Genomic DNA, 20,481 nt, shown 5'->3' on the forward strand with positions numbered 1-20,481 from the left:
GATAAAGCTTTGGAATGTGTTCAAATTATAGTTGCTACCAACTTAAAACAGGCTACTATTTGCATAGTATGTTATATGTGAACCTCACGGTAACCACAAGGAAAAAACCTATAGTAAATAACCAAAAGAAAATGAGAAAGGAATAGAAACATAACACTAAAGAAAACCACCAAAACATAAAAGAAGAGAGAAAGAGAAGAACGGTACAGAGAGGAACTACAAAAACAATCAGAAAACTATTAATGAAATTAACATACATATCAAGAAGAACTTTATGAAAATGGACTAAATTTGACAATCAAAAGGCATAGTGGCTGAATGTATTAAAAAAAAACAAGACCCATCTATGTGCTGCGTACAAGAGACTCACTTCAGAAGAAAGGACACACACAGACTGAAAGTGAAGGGATGGAAAAATACAGTCATGTGTATGAAAATGAAAAGAAAGCTGGAGTAGCTATAGTCATATCAGACAAAATAAACTTTAAAACAAAGACTAATAAAAGATGAATAAGGGCATTACATAATAATAAATGGGTCAATCCAGCAAGAAGATATAATATTTATAAATGTACATGCACCCAACAGAGGAGCCCAACTTATATAAAGCAAATATTAATGGACTTAAAGGGAAAAAATGAAAGCAATACAACAAAGGTATGGAACTTTAACACTCCACTTACATCAACGGATAGTTCAACCAGACAGAAAATCAATAAGGAAAGCTCAGACTTAAATAACACATTAGATCAGAAGAACTTAATAGATATGTACAGAACATTCCATCCAAAAGCAGCAGACATACATTCTTCTCAAGTGCACATGGAACATTCTCCAGGATAGATCATATGTTAGGCCAAAAAATAAACCTCAATAAATTCAAGAAGATTGAAATCATATCATCTTCTCCAACTACTATGGTACAAAACTAGAAGTCAATCACAAGAAAAAAATGGGAAAAACCACAAAACCATGGATATTAAACAACATGCTACTGAACATCTAATGGGTCATTGAAGAAATCAAAGGAGAAATTAAAAAATACCTGAAGACAAATGAAAACAGAAAAATTACATACCAAAATCTACAGGATGCAGCAAAAGCAATTCTAAAAGAGAAGTTCATAGCAATATAGGCTTACCTCAGGAAACAATAAAAACCCCAAATAAACAATCTAACTTTACACCTAAAGAAACTAGAAAAGAAGAACAAACAAAGCCCAAAATTAGTTGAAGGAAGGAAATAATAAAGATCAGAGCAGAAATAAATAGAGACTAAGAAAATCACAGGGAAGATCAATGAAACTGAGAGGTAGTTCTTTGAAAAGATAAACAAAATCGACAAACCTTTAGCTAGACTTACCAAGAAAGAGAGAGAGGACTCAGGCAAATAAAATCAGAAATGAAAGAGAAGTTACAATTGATACAACGGAAATACAAAGGATCATAAGACACTGCTATGAACAACTATACAGCAGCAAATTGAACAACCTAGAAGACATGGATAAATTCCAAGAAATATAGAATCTTCCAAGACTGAATTATGAAGAAATAGAAAATCTGAACTGACCAATTACTAGTAAGGAGAATGAAACAGTAATAAAACATCTGGATCTGATTCCAAAGGCAAGGGAAACAAAAGCAAAAATAAACAAATGGGACTACATCAAACTAAAATGCTTCTGCACAGCAAAGGAAACCATTATCAAAATGAAAAGGCAACCTACTGAATGGGAGAAAATATTTGCAAATCATAGATCCAATAAAGGGTTAATATCCAAAATATATAAAGAACTCATATAGCTCAACAACAACAACAACAAACTTGATTTTAAAATGGGCAGAGGATCTGAATAGACATTTTTCCCAAAGAAGACATACAGATGGCCAACAGGCACATGAAAAGATGCTCAACATCACTAATTGCTAGGGAAATGAAAATCAAAACCACATTGAGAAATCATCTCACACCTGTTAGAATGGCTATTATAGAAAAGATAAGAAATAGCAAATGTTGGAGAGGATATGGAGAAAAGAGAACCCTTGTACACTGTTGGTGGAACTATAAATTGCTGCAGGCACTATGGAAAACAGCATGGAGATTCCTCAAAAAATTAAAAATAGAACTATCATATGATCCAGCAATTCCACATCTGGGTATTTATCCAAAGAACACAAAAACACTAATTCAAAAAGATATATGCAAAAAAGAAAACAAGAAAAAGATATATGCAACCATATGTTCATTGCAGCAATTTTTACAATAGCCAAGATATGGAAACAACCTAAGTTTCCAATGATGCATGAATAAAAAAGCTATGGTATCTATATCTATATCTTTATCTATATATACAATATATACAATGGAATATTATTCAGCCATTAAAAAAAGAACAAAATTCTACCCTTTGCAACAACATGGATGGACCTTGGAGGCATTATGCTAAATGAAATGTCAGAAGAAAGACAAATACTGTATGATTTCACATATATGTGGAATCAAAAAACAAAACAAACAAACAAAATAAAACAAAGACAAACTCATAGATACAGAGGTCAGATTAGGGTTACCAGAGAGGAAGGGGCATGGGGGGCGGTGGGCGAAATGGATGAAGGGGGTCAACTGTATGGTGATGGATGGTAACTACACACGTGGTGGGGATCACTTCATAGTGTATACATACGTCAAATTATGTTATAATGGTGTACACCTGAAACTTGTATATTAAAAAAAAAAAAACTTGGGCCATCTGACTGCTAATCACAGTTCTATGTTGCCACTTAGGACCTACACTGCATATTTCACAAATACACATACTCCTATGTTTATATTTAAAGGAGATTGTGGAATTGAGATGAATAGGCAACACTCTTTTTAGTAATCCATCTTTCCAATGCAATTTTAAAAGTTACCTTATTCAGTAACTGCTAGCCTCATTACACTACAGTAATGAATAAAATGACGGAAAATACAACCTAAACCCAAAGATAAATTTGAGACTTGAATTGCACAGGTATATTATATAGTTTATCCAGATAGAAATGATTCAAAAACTACTTAAGTGTTTGTCTCTTTTGGCTTCTGAATCTTGATTCTCCTAATGAGTAAGGCCTACCTTAGCTGAAGAAGGAGTAAGAGAAGGAAAAAAAATGTGTGAGCATGCCTGAACCCATACCATACTAATTATACTTTCTTACTTTCTGTATTCTTGATGCTCTGGCATCTGGGGCCTTGCTGACCAGGGAGGGACTGCTTCTCCCGGGGTTAGATAATTCCTAGAAATACCAGAATACTCAGGGCAGCCCCTACACTCCAGAGCCTGCTGAAATTATTCAAAGTAGCCAATCCTAAGACTGTTTATCCTGCTTTGCCCATTCCTTCCTGTGAAAACCACAATAAAAGTTCTTGCCCATGCTTTCTCCTTGCTCCCTCTGCCTCCTGACTGACCCTAATTCTTCCCTATGTGGCCCTGCATGGTGTGCCGTGGCTCTTGTTTCCTGGGAATCTGTGAGTATAAAAAAATTCTTCCTTCATGACAGTCATTTCTGTATCTGAGTGTCTTACCATACCTGATTAAAACAAATCCTGAGTACATTTTAAAACACATATCCTAAATGAAGATTAATGTGTGTGTACAATAAATAGAATGAACTGTGAAATATACTCAGTGGACTTCAACGTTGTTCATTTATTCAACAAGTATTTATATAGCGCATACAATGTACAGAGACACTCTGCTAGGCAGTTTCCATCTCACTTCAGTAAGGACCCAGTGCAATCATTGCTTCTCTGCCAAGCACTCTGACAAGTTGTTCAGAGACATCAAAACCTGTGTGGATAAAAGTGAAACCAGGTGGTTCACAAATGAACCCGGTGGTTCACAATGGTCTCCATCCAGTAATAGAGTGGATGCAAGGGACCTGGAATTATGTTCCTGATTCTTACATGGCATCTTTGTAACTGAACACACTCATTAAAACTTGGGGCATTATCATTTATATCATTTGAACAATTAGCAAATGTGTGACATGCAATTAATTTGTTCATTAAATAGCTGCAATTGTATTTAAAAGCAAAATGTGAAACAAAGGGAATAATTAAGATCTCCAAATTCCAACTTGCTACTAAGGACAAAGAAAGCTTCTTGTTCAGGATTTCTAAAATTGGACATGACTTCTGTAAAGCTGATGACTAATCCAAATCTCTATTTCTCTTCAACTTCATAGTGAGTTTCGGAGTTTGAGTAAAATATATTATATTGAAAGAAACAGAGATGATGGCTATGATGAGATAAAAGCCCTATTCATACAATTAAAATAACAGCTCACACAAGTGCTGTCAGTGATTTGAGATTCTTTTCAATGGCAGATTTATCATTAATGACTGAAAGAGAGAAAACAAAGGTCAATTTACTGGCTGGATTACACATAGCCTTAATGTGCTCCTAAACACAGTAACTGTGGAATAACTATCCGGATTTTACAGTCAGAATAAGACAGACAGAATTTAACAAACAAATTTGCCTCAATTTAACCAGTAGGTGTCACTATTTAAATGTATTGGCAATACTTTTCCTACAGAGTTCTGCGTGAAGTCCAATAGAAAAAAATCCATTTTGAATAACTTAAAATATGCTTATAAATCCACACTCTTATTTATAGATCAACTTAGGGACTTAATTTATTATTTTTAAAATAATCATTGGAAAATCATTCTAAGCTTAGTGGTGGTATACTTACAAATGATTCAAATTTAAATTCAAAATATTTTAAGAATGAAAAAAAAAGGGTCTAATATAACAGGTCTACTTCTCAAGGAAAAGGAAAAATTCTGCTACATTTTAGGACAGGGTTTCCATTTTTAAGAACTACTGATATCCTCTAGCTCTATGTAATTTTGGATGAAAGAAAACATTACTCTTTAAATTTATTAAGGAAAATTGTGCCTAATTGTACCTACCACCTAGGTACAATGGGTTTGGGTGTATGATATTATCTGTCAAAGGAGGATACGAATGTAAAAGTGTTTTGGAAAACTGCAAAGTGGTCTATACATGCAAGGTAAGATTTCTTCCTACTTGCACAGTGTAGTTCTACTGTACTTCCCACAAATGATGGCTCCAGAAAAGGGAAGGGAAGTCAGTTTCGAAACACCCACTTTTGTGAGAAGAGTATTACAGCCTCACAACCACTTTGTGGAGGTAAATTTTATTTTCCTATTTGCAAATGAAGAAAGAAGGCTGATAACCTGGGAAAGTTGATAAGTCTGTCTGACCCCAAAGCCTGGGTTCTTCCTACTGAGTGACCTTGTGATATGTACTTCGTAAAATGAATCATATTCTTAAAATTTGCTGCACTAAATTGAAATTCACTTACAGAATCCTGCTAGTCAGAGGAAATCAATGATAGAACACTTTATAGAGAAAGATACAGTAAAGCAAAAGATTCCATCTAAATTGGCACGTGAGGATTGCAGTTAAATAGGCCATACATATTGATCAATCAAAAACTTGTGATTCGGTGCCCTAGGATCCATCTGATAGATTTTCTTGTTTCCAGATCAGCAGCTTTCAGACATCATTTCACCCCTCTTTGTGGCATCTCAGTGATCTGTGTGTCAGAATTTTAACAAGCACAAGAAGAATACTAGCTGGTCTTTTACCATCTCTGTTATAGCACAGTAGCTGGTTATTACTGACTAGAAGCTTGATTTATAATATAGTTTTAAAGGAACAAAGTAAAAATCTAACTACTCTGCCTATTCTTGGAAGTATTGTTCCGTATTTGCACTTGAACATATTAATACAAATAAATTAGCAAGAGCCCCTGCGTTCAGACTGGGAAAGCTTCAAGTCAGTATTGTTCTTCCCCTTGCTCAGCTTTTAAGGAGGAAGAGAGACATAGACTGAGCTCAGTCTAACTGGCTGTTGACTGAATTAAACAATTTTCCCCTAAAAAATATTTTCTGCCAATTCAACATGCCCCCCTGTCCTGAGCATATACGGACCAACCGAGTTTCTACATCAATAGATATACTTTCAAATGTAACACTAATCACGTTGCTTCTTGTTTTGGATCCTTCAGCGGACTCCAGGCACCATACTTAGCATGGTTTCAAGATGTTTCCCCCCACCTGTATCCTTCTCCCTCTCTTCCCTGCCTCTCCCTGAACCTTACTCCTCTTCCTTCAGTTCTCAACTAAAGCTGACTCTCTGGGAAAGAGTTAGGGCATTTGGAACTTCTCCTTTAGCACCTTGGGCATAATTTATATTTTCTCATTATACATGTGGTTTACTAAAATCTCTGTCTCTCACCATCTAAGCTCCTTGAAGGAGAGGCTGGCTTATTTATCTGCACATCTCAAATGTCTAACAGCGATTGACTCATAGCCAGTTCTCAGTGCTGGCAGGATGCTTATTTCTAAACGGTTTAGACACTCTCTCTTTTCCTCTTCCCTTCTTCTTGAACAATTCAATTCTAAATCCATTAGATGGGCCCAAGCAAGGTAGATGTTACACTGGGGCAGGGGACGGGGGGCAATTCTGGGAATTACAAATATGGATAGAAAAACTAGAACAAAATTTATAGTGTTGGATCAGAATTAGAGTATTGGTAGGAACTCCCAAATCTAAATAGATATATATATAGATAAATATAGGTGTGGACACACACACAGACACATACACTCCTTGATTCTGTCCACTGAGAGGGCGTGGGAACAGTAACACATCAAAACCAATGAGCACACCTAGTACTGAGATCTTGCTTTCTAACTAGCATTCTCCACTAAAGGAGACTGGGGTTCTTTTCAAAATGTCTGATTCTACATTGTCCGGATCAGGAGGAGTACAAGGTAAGCATGGAATATCTTGGACTAGGAAGTAAGGAAGTGCTAAAAAATGATGAAGACATGTCAAAAGTCAGCCTTGAATAGACTCCCACTGGCCAAATCTGGGACACTTTCAGCATGAAAAGTAATAATTATAAAATGGATTGTAACCATTAATTAAAATAGGACACCATGGGCGCATACTTACAGAACTTATTCCATAATAATTGAATAAAATGGAAAGTTTGATGAGTAATGGGATATTTACATAACTTCAAAGCACTTCCCCTCAAAATATGCATTCATCACAAAGGGTTAACTATAGTGGAGAAAACTGGCAGAAAAGCCTTATCAAGTGAACCAACTTAAGATCAGTAACAGGACAGACCAAAACCATGCCACCTGAGAGACTACAATGCAAACACAGTGTCACTTCCAGGATAGCCCTGCTTTATTTATAAGCATAACCTGAATCTAATCAAGAGGAAACATTAGACAAACCCAAACTGACAAACGGATGTTCTACAAAATGACAAGCCTGTCATCTTCAGAAGTTTCAAGATCATGAAAGTCAGGAGAGACAGGAATCGTGCTAGATTGCAGAAGCTTAAGGCAATGTGACAAGTAAATGCAATGCATTATTCTGAACAGGAGACTTTTACTTTAAAGGACCACTGGTGATTAAATGGGGCCTGGGGATTAGATGGTAGTAAATTATCAACATTAATTCCTTGATTTTAACGGTTGTACTGGAGTATCTACTTGGTACCTTACCCTCAAATGATTTGAAAAACAAAAAAATTCTTTCCACTGTACTTGTAACGTCCCCCCCTCTAGATTTTAGATTACTTTCACTTTTTAAAAGTATTTAAAAAACAAAAACAAAAAGCAGACCGCGCCATTCGTATTTTAAAATTCTTAGCCGATTACCAATTAGTCCATTTTGTAGCTATGATGCATACTGTCTCGGCCTTCATGGATTTAACGGAAGAATTGTGTGCATACAGTTAATTTTGGCGAAAAACTAGGAAAAAGTAGAGATGAACTTTTGACTTTTCTGCACAGGCACTTTTCTAACTAGAATGCTGTATCACTAGCACCCTTCCTGCCCAGCTGGCTGCCTCCCTGCAAGCGAGGGAACTGAACCCCGCGGCGCGGGCTGCCGCCGGAGTCCCAACCCCACCTGAGCCCCGCGAAGCCGTTGACCGGCAGCGACGCCGACCCCACCCCACCCCACCCGCTCCCGGCCCGGGGGACAGCGCCCGCGCCCCACGCCCAGCCCGCTCGCTGAGTCGCCTCTGGCCTGTGGGAGGCGGGGCCGCGTGTTGTCGGGCTTGCGCCTCTCTCAGCCAGGCGACAGAATTCCTGAGTCCAAGACATCGTGTGCTCGGTGATATTTACATTTTAAAAATAAATTAATATTTTAATGAGAGAATAGGAAAACTGTCTACCAGGAGTGGGGTTCGAACCCACGCGGACATATGTCCATTGGATCTTAAGTCCAACGCCTTAACCACTCGGCCATCCTGGTGCAGGCGCACAGTATTCTCTTCGCTCTTCCTACAAGTCGTACTCCACCGTCCTCCTCGCGCCCGCCCTTGAGAAGGCCGAGGGCCCTTCGCCGCCGCTCCCTTAGTTTTCCCAGCCCGAGACGGAGCTGCCTGGCAGCCGGAGCCTCCTTTTTCCGCCGCCGCAGCTCACTGTTGCCCCTGGCCCGCCGCGGCCGCCAGGGCAACTGCAGCCGAGCTCGGCGCGCTTTCGGCGGCGGCGGCGGCGACCCTCCGCTCGCTTAGGCGGAACTCGGGCCCAGGCACTCTACTTTCGGTTTCGAGGTGCGCGGGCGCGGGAAACAAACACGCTCGTAAACCTCTGGATTCCTAGCAGCACGTTTTAGGAGGCGCCCGGGACTGGTGGCGGTGCTGAGACGGAGCCCAGAGAGTGGCGTTTAGTTTGTTTTTTGGTTTGTTTCATTCCAGGGAGAATAAACTTCAAGGAATGAGTTGCATGGGCGGCAGCAGAGTTCTTGGACGCCCGTCCCTATGGGCCGCTTTTCTTCTCAACAAGTCACACGGGCAGGGAGTGTTGTAGCGACCTGTGTCTATACTGCGGCGCCACGTGCAGGGAGCGCGGCACCGTTCGCCCTCCCGACTGGCTTCGGGCACGCTTCAGACGCAGTGCCGGGGACCTCCTCTCTGTTCCCAGACCCTCCTTTGCACATAGATGTTTATGTTCTCGTATCTTAACTGTTCTGCAGTGCCCTCCTTCCTGCCTGTGCACAAGAGATTTCAGTTCGTCCTCTCAGTTGACTTCCTTTTCCAGGGCTTTCGCTCCATTCTCCACCACACAGGACCTGGAAGCCACCACAGAGCCAAGGCTTCTGTGTTCTGGAGCGTCAGGGGGCCTGGGGACTGAGCCACCATCCGGCAGCCACGCCCTTGTTGAGACAGTGCAGGCAGCTTTGACCGAGAACTTACGTCATCCAGGAGACTGTACGCATTCACGTCACCAACTGGCTCCTCACCCACTGGGTCACACTGTGAGAAACCCATTGCCCTGCCACCTCCTGGACGCCTGTGATCCCTGGGAACACTGCCCTGACCTGTGGAGGCCTTCGCCCAGCCTGCTGCCCTGGTTCTCTGCGTTCCAGTCAAGAACATGACCGCCCCTGAGGGAGCTCCCCCGGATAGTAGTGGATGAAATTGTCCCCTACCCGCTTTGCCACTTAACATAGTGAGGGATCAGTGGCCTGTGTCTACATTCCAGCCTCAAAACTATCCCTCCCGCTGAACGTGAGGCCTGGCCCTCCAGGAGCGTGCAGTCAAGAACAGGGATAGAGCATTTCCTCCGGCCTGGCCCTGCCCTGCTGAGAGAAGAAGGGGAACTTGGACTCTTGCCAGGGTCTAGAGACATTTGTGTGATGATGACACAGGATCACCACCCACTAACTCACCATCTCCATCTCGGAGGCTAAGTTCTGGCTTGTGCCTTAGGAAGCAGGCCTCAACATGGAGGAAGTTCCCCAAACGTCAGAAGAGTGTTCAAAAGTTGCTGGCAACTGCAAGGAATGACAAATATCCACCTGAATGTCAGGACAAAATGTGAAAGGCACGGTGCAATGACACTTGTTATAACTGACGATATTAGAGAGCAAATGACAATATTAAGATAGATTTATAACATTGGAATGGCTTCATGTTCGGGAAATTGCATTTGACACACTTCTTATGGGGAAATGTTTCCCTCTATTTAAACTATTTTTCACTGTGTGTGTGTGTTTGTTTAAGCCATGATATTCTTTATGCATTCTATGGTGGTTTAAAAAATATGTCTATAACTGCTTTGATACTCCTCCCTTCAAGACATAGAGCCTAATTCCCTTCTCCTTCAATGTGGGCTGGATCTTGTTTCTAAGGAGTAGAATAAAACAGAAGAGACAGTATGCAACCTCGGAGAGTAGGTCATCAAAAGGCACTGCTGCTATCAACTTGGTTTCTCTCTGTTGGATGATTCCCTCTGGAGAAAACCAGCTGCCATGTCCGGAACAGCCTTTTCAGAGGCCCATGTGGGGAAGAGCAGCCAGCAAGGAACTGAGGTCTCAGCCCAGTCAAGCCTTCGGATGACTATAGCCCTGGCCAATATCTTGACTACAACCTCTTGAGAGACCCTGAATCAGAACCACCTAGCGAAACCCTGATTTCCTGACCCTCAGAAACTACATAAGGTAAATATTTTTGTGTTATTTTTATGCAGCTATAGATAACTAATAGACAAACTAGCCAGAGTTAGTATCTCTAGCTTTGACAATGTATTCACAGGCATATATTTTGTTTCCATACATGTTATCTTAAAAAACCCTGCTGATGGCAACACCAATTGCCTAAGATAATGGGGGACAAACTAGATCACTTTTACGTGATTGGTAGGAGTGTAAAATGGTATGACCACTCTGCACAAAATTTGGCATTTCTTAAAAGAAACAAACATACAACTACCATAGGACCCAGCAATTGCACTCATGAGCATTTATCCCAGAGAAATGAAAACTTACACACACACACACACAGACATTTGTTGCACTTTAATCAATTCATGATAGCCCAAAACAAACAAACAAACAAAGACCCTGCTGACCCTTTTGCTAACATTGAACTTTCCTTCTTCCATTTGTTTCCAAACTCTTGAATGGAGTTGCCCAAACTTTCCAAGTCCACTCATTTACTTTCACTTTTCCCCAGAATCCTCTGCTGTGTGGCTTCTACTTTTCTCTCTCTTTATCTTTTCACAATGAGAGTATCTTTACTAAAAGACATTCAAACTGTGAAAGTTGTATGAAGTTCAAACAATACAGAAGTGAATAAAGTAGAATGCGTAACCCCTTTCCACAACCCATGTCATTCCAGTTATACTGAATTGGGACCCCTTGGCCCTTAGAGATGCTAAGCCATTTTCTGTCTCCTCCTGATTCTATCTGCCCAGCTCTCCTCCAAGGCCCAGCATAAACCCTACCTTCCCACCACACACAGAATTGTAAAGTGAAATGAGTATTAAGTTATACTTACCTGTAAATATGAGTGTACAAAACTTAGGAAGTTCCAAATTAGACTGCAGAAGCATCCTTATAACTCTGCCTGATCTTATTTATTATAATAATTAAGGTATGTGATAACATTAGGATAACAGTAAGGTATGTGATAACTTTATTTTTAGTGACATAATTTTCTAAGTTATAGAATTTAAATTTTTGTCTCAAATCTCATGAAATGTAGAATACACATTTCCTATATATTAAGCAGCATATAAATTAGTCTTTTTGTCCATAATTAAGGGTTGTTGTTATGACAACAATGATTTTTTCTACAGAGGAAACAAGAGGCAGCAGGATGTCATAATGTAAAGATGTTATTTAGGCTGTGGAGTCAATAGATCTAGTTCAAATTCTAATTTTTTCCAAGCTGTGAGGCAATATACTTAACGTCTTCAAGTCTCAGTTTCCTCATCTGTAAAGTGGGAATAATAACACCTACCTCAGAGAAATGTGACAATTAAGTGAAAAAAATATATGTAAAGTATCTAGCAGGGTGCTTGGCTGGAGGTGGGCTCCTGTGATAGTCGGTGTTTGTTGCTTTTGCCACAGCCATTCCCAGTTTGATTTCGAGAAAGGTAGACTCTGCCCCCTGCCCCAGGGGGTGAATTATTATTGGCCTTTTGCAAGTAATTGGCCTGGGGCAGGGATAAGGGAGAGAGTGGGCCAGTGATCCAGTTCTGGCTAATGAGAGATAAGGAAAGTTGGCTGGGGCTTCTGAGAAAGAATTTAAAAAAAAAAAAAAAGGAGTCTTGGGAAGTGAAAGCTTGTGCTATTCCTTCCCTTTTTCTTCCGGCCTTCAATGAGCTGGTGTGAAATGAAGTTCTTGGAGCTGTGTTAGCATCCTGTGTCTACAAGGGGACAAGCCAATGGATAAGGAGCTAACACCCAAAGATGTCAGAAGGATAGGTTTGAAGGAAACTGCCCTTCAAGACCGTTATGAGCCATAGCTAGCCAGAAACTATCTACCTCCAATCTGCCTGAGGTATGGGATAATTAACACGTCTTGAAATATATGCCAGTGGTTCTCAAAGCATCCGGATCACCTGGGAACTTGTTGGAAATGCAAATTCTCAGGCCCCACCCCAACTTCCTGAATCTGTGTCTCAGAATTGGGTGATTGTGAGGCATGCTCAGGTTTTAATGGCCCTGTTTTCACCGCAGGTTTCTGAGGAAACGTTTCCTAAGGGCTCAGACAGTATGTGTAGCGTGGATGAAGGGTTCTACAGTATTCTGCAAAGGTTGCTTCCTTGACTGATTCCCCATTATTGGCTTGATTTCTTATCATTTATCTTTTTTCCCCTAAGTGAGCCTATCTCCTGAGGGTGCACTTGCTGTCTTTCTGTGTTTAAATAAATATACAAATGATTGCGTGGAACCCTGACACTGCCTTCTCCTCAGGTGTGTCTTGTCTTTGATAGACTTCACTTTCGCTTTACCAGAAATCGCTCACTTCCTAATTTCATCCTAACACCCTATTATTTCAACATCAGTTAAACCCTTCAACTTCCAGGTTACTTTTAAACCCCCTCATTATCTCAACAGTGAAGAAATATGGCCGTATCATAGATTTTCAGAGTATTATTGAGACAGGCTGGCAACTGGGACCTGGGACCCTTTGCTGCAGTGCTTACACCTGGACCAACATCTCCTTGAGGAACAGGATACAAAGAAACTATAAGGAACTAAAAATAACTGCGTACATGCGCAGCTGGGGCAGATTATGAACAACAAGATACGAAAAGACCAAAAACCCAACTGCTACTTCTGAGGAGTCAGGAGCAAAAGCAGGGTACTGCGCATGACCCCTGCACACAGCACCGCCAAGGGGGTGGGCAGACCACCTAAGTCACCCTTGCGGCCCAACGCATGCATCTGGCCCTACCCTCACCCGTTTAAGGGACCACCTCACCCCTCTCAGGGAGCGAGCGAGGGAACCTGTTACTTGTTTTTGCTCCCTTGGGCTGCAGCCCAAGTCCCAGTAAAGCCTTGCCTGAATTTCTTGTCTGGCCTCTTACCAGTTTCTATTGATTAAAGAGTCCAAGGTCGGTAACATTATCACTAAGCAGCATCAACACTAGGACATATTTTCTCATCTGAAGGTGAGAACGAGAAGCATTCTGTTGCTTACATTGGGGATTACGAAATACTTTCCAGGCACTTTCAGACACCTGAGTGTGCAATTCTTCTGGGTTCCAAAGAACAGAGTTGATGGCTGAGCAAGTGTGAGGTCAACCAACCCTGACTGCTGAAATTGTGGTGAGGCTTTTTCAGACAGCTCTGGGCCGGAGATACCACAAAGGGATGCAAGGTTGCTGGGACGTGGGACAAGGGTCGGGCGACGGAGGTTTGTATTGCCTGGTGCCTTCCATCTCCCAGCACTTCAGGGCTCAACTACAGAGAAGTCCAGTGGGAATTTTGCAAAGGACTCGTAGCCTGCTTTCAAAAGGGTTCTTTACTCTCTCCTCCCTTCCCCCTCATCTTTTGTTTTCCAATTTCACTAAAGGCAAATTTTGTTTTTTTTTTGTTTTTTTTTTGTTTTTTTTTTTTTAATTTATTTATTTATATTTATTTATGGCTGTGTTCGGTCTTCGTTTCTGTGCGAGGGCTTTCTCCAGTTGTGGCAAGTGGGGGCCACTCTTCATCGCGGTGCGCGGGCCTCTCACTATCGCGGCCTCTCTTGTTGCGGAGCACATGCTCCAGACGCTCAGGCTCAGTAATTGTGGCTCACGGGCCCAGCTGCTCCGCGGCATGTGGGATCCTCCGGGACCAGGGCTCGAACCCATGTCCCCTGCATTGGCAGGCGGATTCTCAACCACTGCGCCACCAGGGAAGCCCCAAATTTTGTTTTATAGAGCAGTGTGTTAACATCACTTTACCGTGAGAAGCACTTTACATGTGTTACCTCATTTTATTCATTTTACCTAATTTTCCCCATTTCTGTTTTAGTTCTTTATTCTTTAAGTGTTCTGCCTCTATCTTGTTTTCCTTACTTTGTCTTTATTTGCATTGCCTTTAAAAGTATTATTACTTTACATCCAACTGGAGTTATATTTATTCCTTGTTTAGATTTTTTCTTAATCTCTACTAGTTTTGATTTTATTTTACATATTGTAGCTTTTAATTTTTATTTTGTAATTAAATCTGGTTATTTTATCTTGTAATAGTTCACTTTTCATGACATTTCTATTTTAACCCTTGTATTTTCATTTTAACCGTTTAGTTTTTCTTAATTTTCTCTCTTCCTTGTGTTATTATACTTAATTTTTTTTTCAGGGATATTTATTTTACTTCGGGTTTTTGGCAAGTAAGAAATATGGCCTCAGGAAGTGGCAGTGAGGAAAGGCCACATCTCTGTCCCCACAGTTTCCACAACAAGGAGAGGGACAATCTAACAAAAGGTAGGGTCTTCCTGCAGCCACTCAGGGTGGAGACTCAGACTCAGGTGGCTAGATATTAAAGGGCAGGGTGAACTTAGAAAATGTCATACAAGGGGACACCCAAATTAAATATCATATATGTTGGGTGACCGTACAGTTTATCATCCAAACTCAGACACTTGTGAAAGTGAAAGGAGAAGCTATTAAAAGTTATGCTGGGACGACAGGTCTGCAAGAAGCTGGTTCCAGGCAACTTACGTATGTAAAAGAAATATGTATGCAAGTTTGGACCAGAGTTAAGTAATATCAGCTCTGCCCTTAATAGACGTTTATTTATTTATTTTTTAAATTTTAATTAATTAATTTATTTATTTATGGCTGTGTTGGGTCTTCGTTTCTGTGCGAGGGCTTTCTCCAGTTGTGGCAAGCAGGGGCCACTCTTCATCGCGGTGCGCGGGCCTCTCACTGTCGCGGCCTCTCTTGTTGCGGAGCACAGGCTCCAGACGCGCAGGCTCAGTAGTCGTGGCTCCCACGCCTAGTTGCTCTGCGGCATGTGGGATCTTCACAGACCAGGGCTCGAACCTGTGTCCCCTGCATTGGCAGGCAGATTCTCAACCACTGCGCCACCAGGGAAGCGCAATAGACGTTTATTGAATGAACAACCACACTGAAGATTAGATAAACTTAAATGTAAATCAAAACATAATTCCTGATGTGTGAAGCTTTCTCGTTGGGTCAATTAGGAAAATCCAGACAGAAACTTGTAACTGCCTTTACAGCCCACGTATCTGGTGTGCATTTTGGATTGCATTATTAACCACACAATAACCCACAAATATTCATCTTTTTTTTTTTTAAGTATAAACAGCAATTCTTTAATTTCATTTGGTTGTGGACAGAGAGGAGGAAAGAACTGAATGAAGGTGATTCACATGTTTTGCCTCTAGCTATCTGGGAGGGTAATGATTCCATTAACTGAAGGAGGTCCATCAGAGGAAGAACAGAATGCTGAGTTGGAGGAAGCTATGGGACATTCAGGAAGAGAGGTCAAGCAGACAGTAGGATATAAAAGTACGCAGTTCAGGTGACAAATCTAGGCTAAAGATGTAGGTTATTGAGTGCATGGCTCAGGCAAACATCTGAGTGTCCCACGGTGCAGGCGGAACAACAGGTGGGGGAGGGGCAGCCCCAGGATGATGCTGTGTCATGTCTAGTGATCCCAGGACATGCTTGGGCAGTACCCAGCTGCATTCATCATGAACTCACCCCTGCTACTCAATAACAATATTTTTCAAAGGTGAGAATAAGAGGAGTCTTGCAAGCAGAAGAAAAAGAGTCTAGCTTGGGTGCCACCTGCTCAGGGAGGTTGCCCACTTACGCTGACAGCACCTGGGTACATTGGGTACAGTTGAGACTGTATGTTTCCTCCTTATCAGGCAAACTAAAGAGAGCTGCTGGGGTCATCAGTGACCAATCTTCTCTCCACAAAGGTTTGGAAATTATCACCATAGGGTAGCAAAACCATGGGATGGATGAGATCAACCACAAAGGAGGTACAGAGAAGAAAGAGTCAAGGGTAGACTCCTTGGCCATTTCACATGACAGTGTGTGGGCTAACTCATCTGACCCAATACTCTGAAAAATAGATGAGGTACCTCTGTGTTTTTATGCTACCAAGCGCTGGGGAGCAGTCATTTCCCTCCCCTTTTTTCTTAGTTGCCTTAACCACATCTGATGATTTATTATAGCTGTGTAGTGTGCAGGTGTAGCTATAGAGAAGGCAAATACTGTCAACTAAGCCCACACAGGGTATGTGGACATTGACAAATCACAGCCTCTTTCTCCTGTCAAATAAATCAGAGGAGTTGGTAATATAAATCTGAATGCATGAATACTTCCTTTTGTTTTGTTTTGTTTTGGCAATATACTTTAAGGAGGTAATTCAGTTGTTCAGTTGCTACATGGTGTACCTTTAATTCCAGGAGTTTTTGTTTGAGGTGTAAACTGTAGTATCTATTTTGTTTTTAAGTCTTTGTGAAAATTTTGAAAATGTATATATATAAATTTATATATTATACATTTTATCATATATATACATATAAATTTTCTTCTGAATAAAAAAGCAGATCAAGCAAAGAAACAATAGACTAAATGGAATTAATAGCATCAGTCTCTCCTAATTTTATTAACTGTTAAAGAATAATGCAATAGTTGGATGAAGAGAGGAGTGGTAATTATATTTTATCAAACTATGAGGCACAATTTTTTCATTTTTACAAAAAAAAGTAAAAGGAAAATAAATTAATACGCAAGTGAATATAAAGGCTCTGAGTTATCAGAAATCTATACAGGCCTTTAGGTGTTAGTAGGAATTTCCAAAATTTTCAACCCACTTACTACATTGAATTTAAGCCCAAACAAAATTATATTATAGAATATCATAGTACGTAATTTAACCAAATTATACTCACAGGGCATATACAGAGGGAAAAAAAAAGATAACGTACCAACTTCTAGTTGAAACCATTGTCCCTGTTGACATGTCAGCCAAGTAAGTCGTTTGCTCACAATTTCTATTTGTTAGTGCACAGATGAAAATCAGCTGGGTTCGTTCACAGGAAAGTTTACTTTCAGTATTTTCAGCTTCATGTGCCCTGATCCCACTCTGCTCTTTTGGGTGTCCACAGTTATCTTACTGTCTGACCTTAGGAACTGGTCATCCTTCCTTCTTCCTTTCTTTCTTCTTATTTTAACTCTCAAATTCATTCACACCACTGGATGATGCCTTGCGAAAATATTTATTTTAAGCCTCTTGTCTCTTATCAAGAAGGAAAGGATTTCTCTTCACCATTTTTATATTCCCCAGTGTGTTCTGCCAGTCATTTTTAATGTGACACTGAAACTCTTTATCAGTGAGAAGGGCTGCTAATAAAGCTATGGTTTCCTTTTGGAAATGAGCACTTGTTACAAAGTTCTTTCACATATTGATAACCGCCAAGGCAGGATGCCAAACACAAGAAGCTCCCCTACTGATGAGTCCCAGCATTGAAAGAACAGGCACTTTCTTTCATCTCTCAGACAGATTTACTTTCTCCTGGGTCTGCGCATGTTTTAACATCTTGCCACTCAGTAACATTTCTTGTTTGACAGGTTTCTTCCATGAACCAGGTTACCAAGTGCGATGAAGATCATGAAGAGAGGCTGTTACATCATCTATGCCCTTTTAAGGGTGCTTTAGACCAGGGGAAACCACAGGGCAGGGCAAAAGAATAAACTAGTTAAAACATTCCTAGCCGCAAGAGAAATTCCTGTTTTGTCACATGCAGGCTAAATAATTTCTTTTTATCTAAGGGTGACATTCCTTGTATGTCCTCTCTACCCCCTGGAGATTCTCTTCTTGATTTGGTCCAAAACCATCTTTTGAAAGAGTTGGAGCACCAGCTGCTGGCAGCTGGGAGGCACATAACAGTAGGTCTGCCAGGACGGCTTCAACAGGGAGAGAGTGAGGCCTTGCAGCCCAGCCGAGCTCAGAGCTCAAAGAAAGGGTAGTTTGGGGTCCTCCAATCTCTCCTTGATCTTCAACTCCTGCAGCAGAAGGAATGGCCTTGCCAGTTATTTCTCTGCACAGTATACCTGCAGTTGAACATTTTTGTATTGAGTGAGTATTATGGATCCCTAAAGAGCCTGTATGTGTGTGTTGGGTGAGGGGATGCCCCTGACATACTCAGGAAAATGGACTGAGGCATCTCAGGGGAGCCTCATAAAAAGAGACCTCAGTGATTGAGGACAGTTTGGGGCTGTTGCTCAAAACCACCACCCTGAAACACAGCCTTTTATGACTAGAAGCAGGGAGCTAAGTATTTTGCATAAATTACCCCACTAGATGCCGCGTGACAGAGGAATATGTACAGCTGAAACCCAAGCCAACACATTTTGTCCACAATTTTTAAAATAATCTGTTTCATTTGAATGGAAGAAGAAAGAGGGAAAAAATCCCTTCTTAAAAAGTTTTACAACTTTCTTTGCATCCCACCTTGGTCTGTACCTTTAATAAGGTACAGAGTCTTCCTGGCCCTACCTCGTGGCAGCCAATCCTGGTCTCGATTTGCCCCCAGTTCTGCCCACTTCAGTCCCTATGACTCAGATCTTCATCCTCTCTCTGTGCAACCTTTTCAGACTGACCATTCCCTTGGATGATCTGCTTCTCCCCAAGTAGCTTTTTCTCCAATCCCATTTCTCTTCCTCTCACCAAGACTTCACCCTGCTCCCAGGACACTGCCCCCTACTCTGGGCCCAGCACCCAGCACAGGACTGCATTCTTAGCTTCCACTTCTTAGAAAAAATAAGATGGTAATATTACTTCACAGAATTGTCATAAAAATACGAAATCAAAGCATCTTGTAGGGGAGTTCCCTGGTGGGCTAGTGGTTAGGATTCCAGGCTTTCACTGCCAGGGCCAGGTTCGATCCCTGGTCGGGGACCTGAGATCCCACCAGCTGGTGGCGAGGCCAAAAAAAAAAGAAAAGTGTTATACCAACAGGCATTGTTATGTTGGTTGAACATGTTTGCTGTGGGAGGACTGTTGAGCAAAGTGTGGTCAGATCCAGATTGGTGCCCACCAAGTAAACAAACCGAAGAAACAGAGGGGGCATGAGTGTAGAACAGATATGAGGTATCATCTATCTCCAAGAAAACTTAGAAAACTGAGGCACTGTTCAGTGTCAGCCAGTGAGCTTTGGTACGTGTGGATATGTATTCGTTCCCTCTTTCATTCTTTTCCTACCTTGTTCCATAATAGATTTATGGTGGCTTAGAACAAATCTCCAAGTGTGGGTACCCTAGGCAGGTAAAAGGGGCATATAAGTGGAGACCACATCGATGGGGAAGTATAAAGATCCTGACATAGAAACACATTCAGTACATGCATGTTCCTGTTAAATGGCTTTAGGTGCATCTTTGTTTGGGATAGCGAGACTGAGCACATGCAAATAGCTGGGCCTATCTGAAAATAGAGAGATAAGGATATATATTATTAATATATATACATATGTATTTATATATATGTATGTATGTGTGTAATTTGCATGCTGTGTTCTTTTTACCCACTATAGAATGTTATGGGATGCTGGGAAACTGAGAGAGGGCTATGTCTAAAGAGTTCGCTATAGGACCATGAAAATGTATCTATTTATCGATAGATTAGGAAAAACAGAAAAGGTCCAAGAAGTGGCTAGGGATGTTGCAATTAAATTGGGGTATAAAATACTTAAAACATAAACATCAAGAATTAAAAAATGACAGTTTTGGGGACTTGTCTCTCACTCCTCATTTTTTAGGATATCACTAGTATTAAAGCATCCTATGCAGTCCCACTCAGATCATCCGTTCAGAAAGTCTTCTTTCTCACCAGTATATATATATAGTCTTTACAACAAAGCTTCTAGTGTATGAGGACATCTTGTCCATTCTTTATAACACATGTAGGTAATAAAGATGCTCAATATTTATATGATGGTGAAGTTATTACACTCTAGATCCAGTTCATTTTCCATTTCTAATAGTCCTATTTTATTAATTCCAGTGATTTTCAATTCTGCTATCAAAAGCAAGTCAACTGTTACTCTGATTACAAATGGATGTTTCAAACTATTACAAATGAGTGACTTGCATGCTGCAGTTCGAGATGCCTTG

General features: G+C 40.9%; 1 long non-coding RNA gene across 1 annotated transcript; it reads left to right on the plus strand.

Moving 5' to 3' along the window:
• Positions 1-10,556: 10,556 nt before the first annotated feature.
• On the plus strand, positions 10,557-16,840 carry LOC309666975. Its single transcript, XR_014267440.1, has 2 exons — positions 10,557-13,936; positions 14,268-16,840. It is a non-coding gene; the product is annotated as an uncharacterized lncRNA (long non-coding RNA).
• Positions 16,841-20,481: the final 3,641 nt, after the last annotated feature.

The sequence above is a fragment of the Balaenoptera physalus genome (assembly GCF_965194825.1).
Source record: "Balaenoptera physalus genome assembly, chromosome: 9".
In the NCBI taxonomy this organism is placed as follows: domain Eukaryota; kingdom Metazoa; phylum Chordata; class Mammalia; order Artiodactyla; family Balaenopteridae; genus Balaenoptera; species Balaenoptera physalus.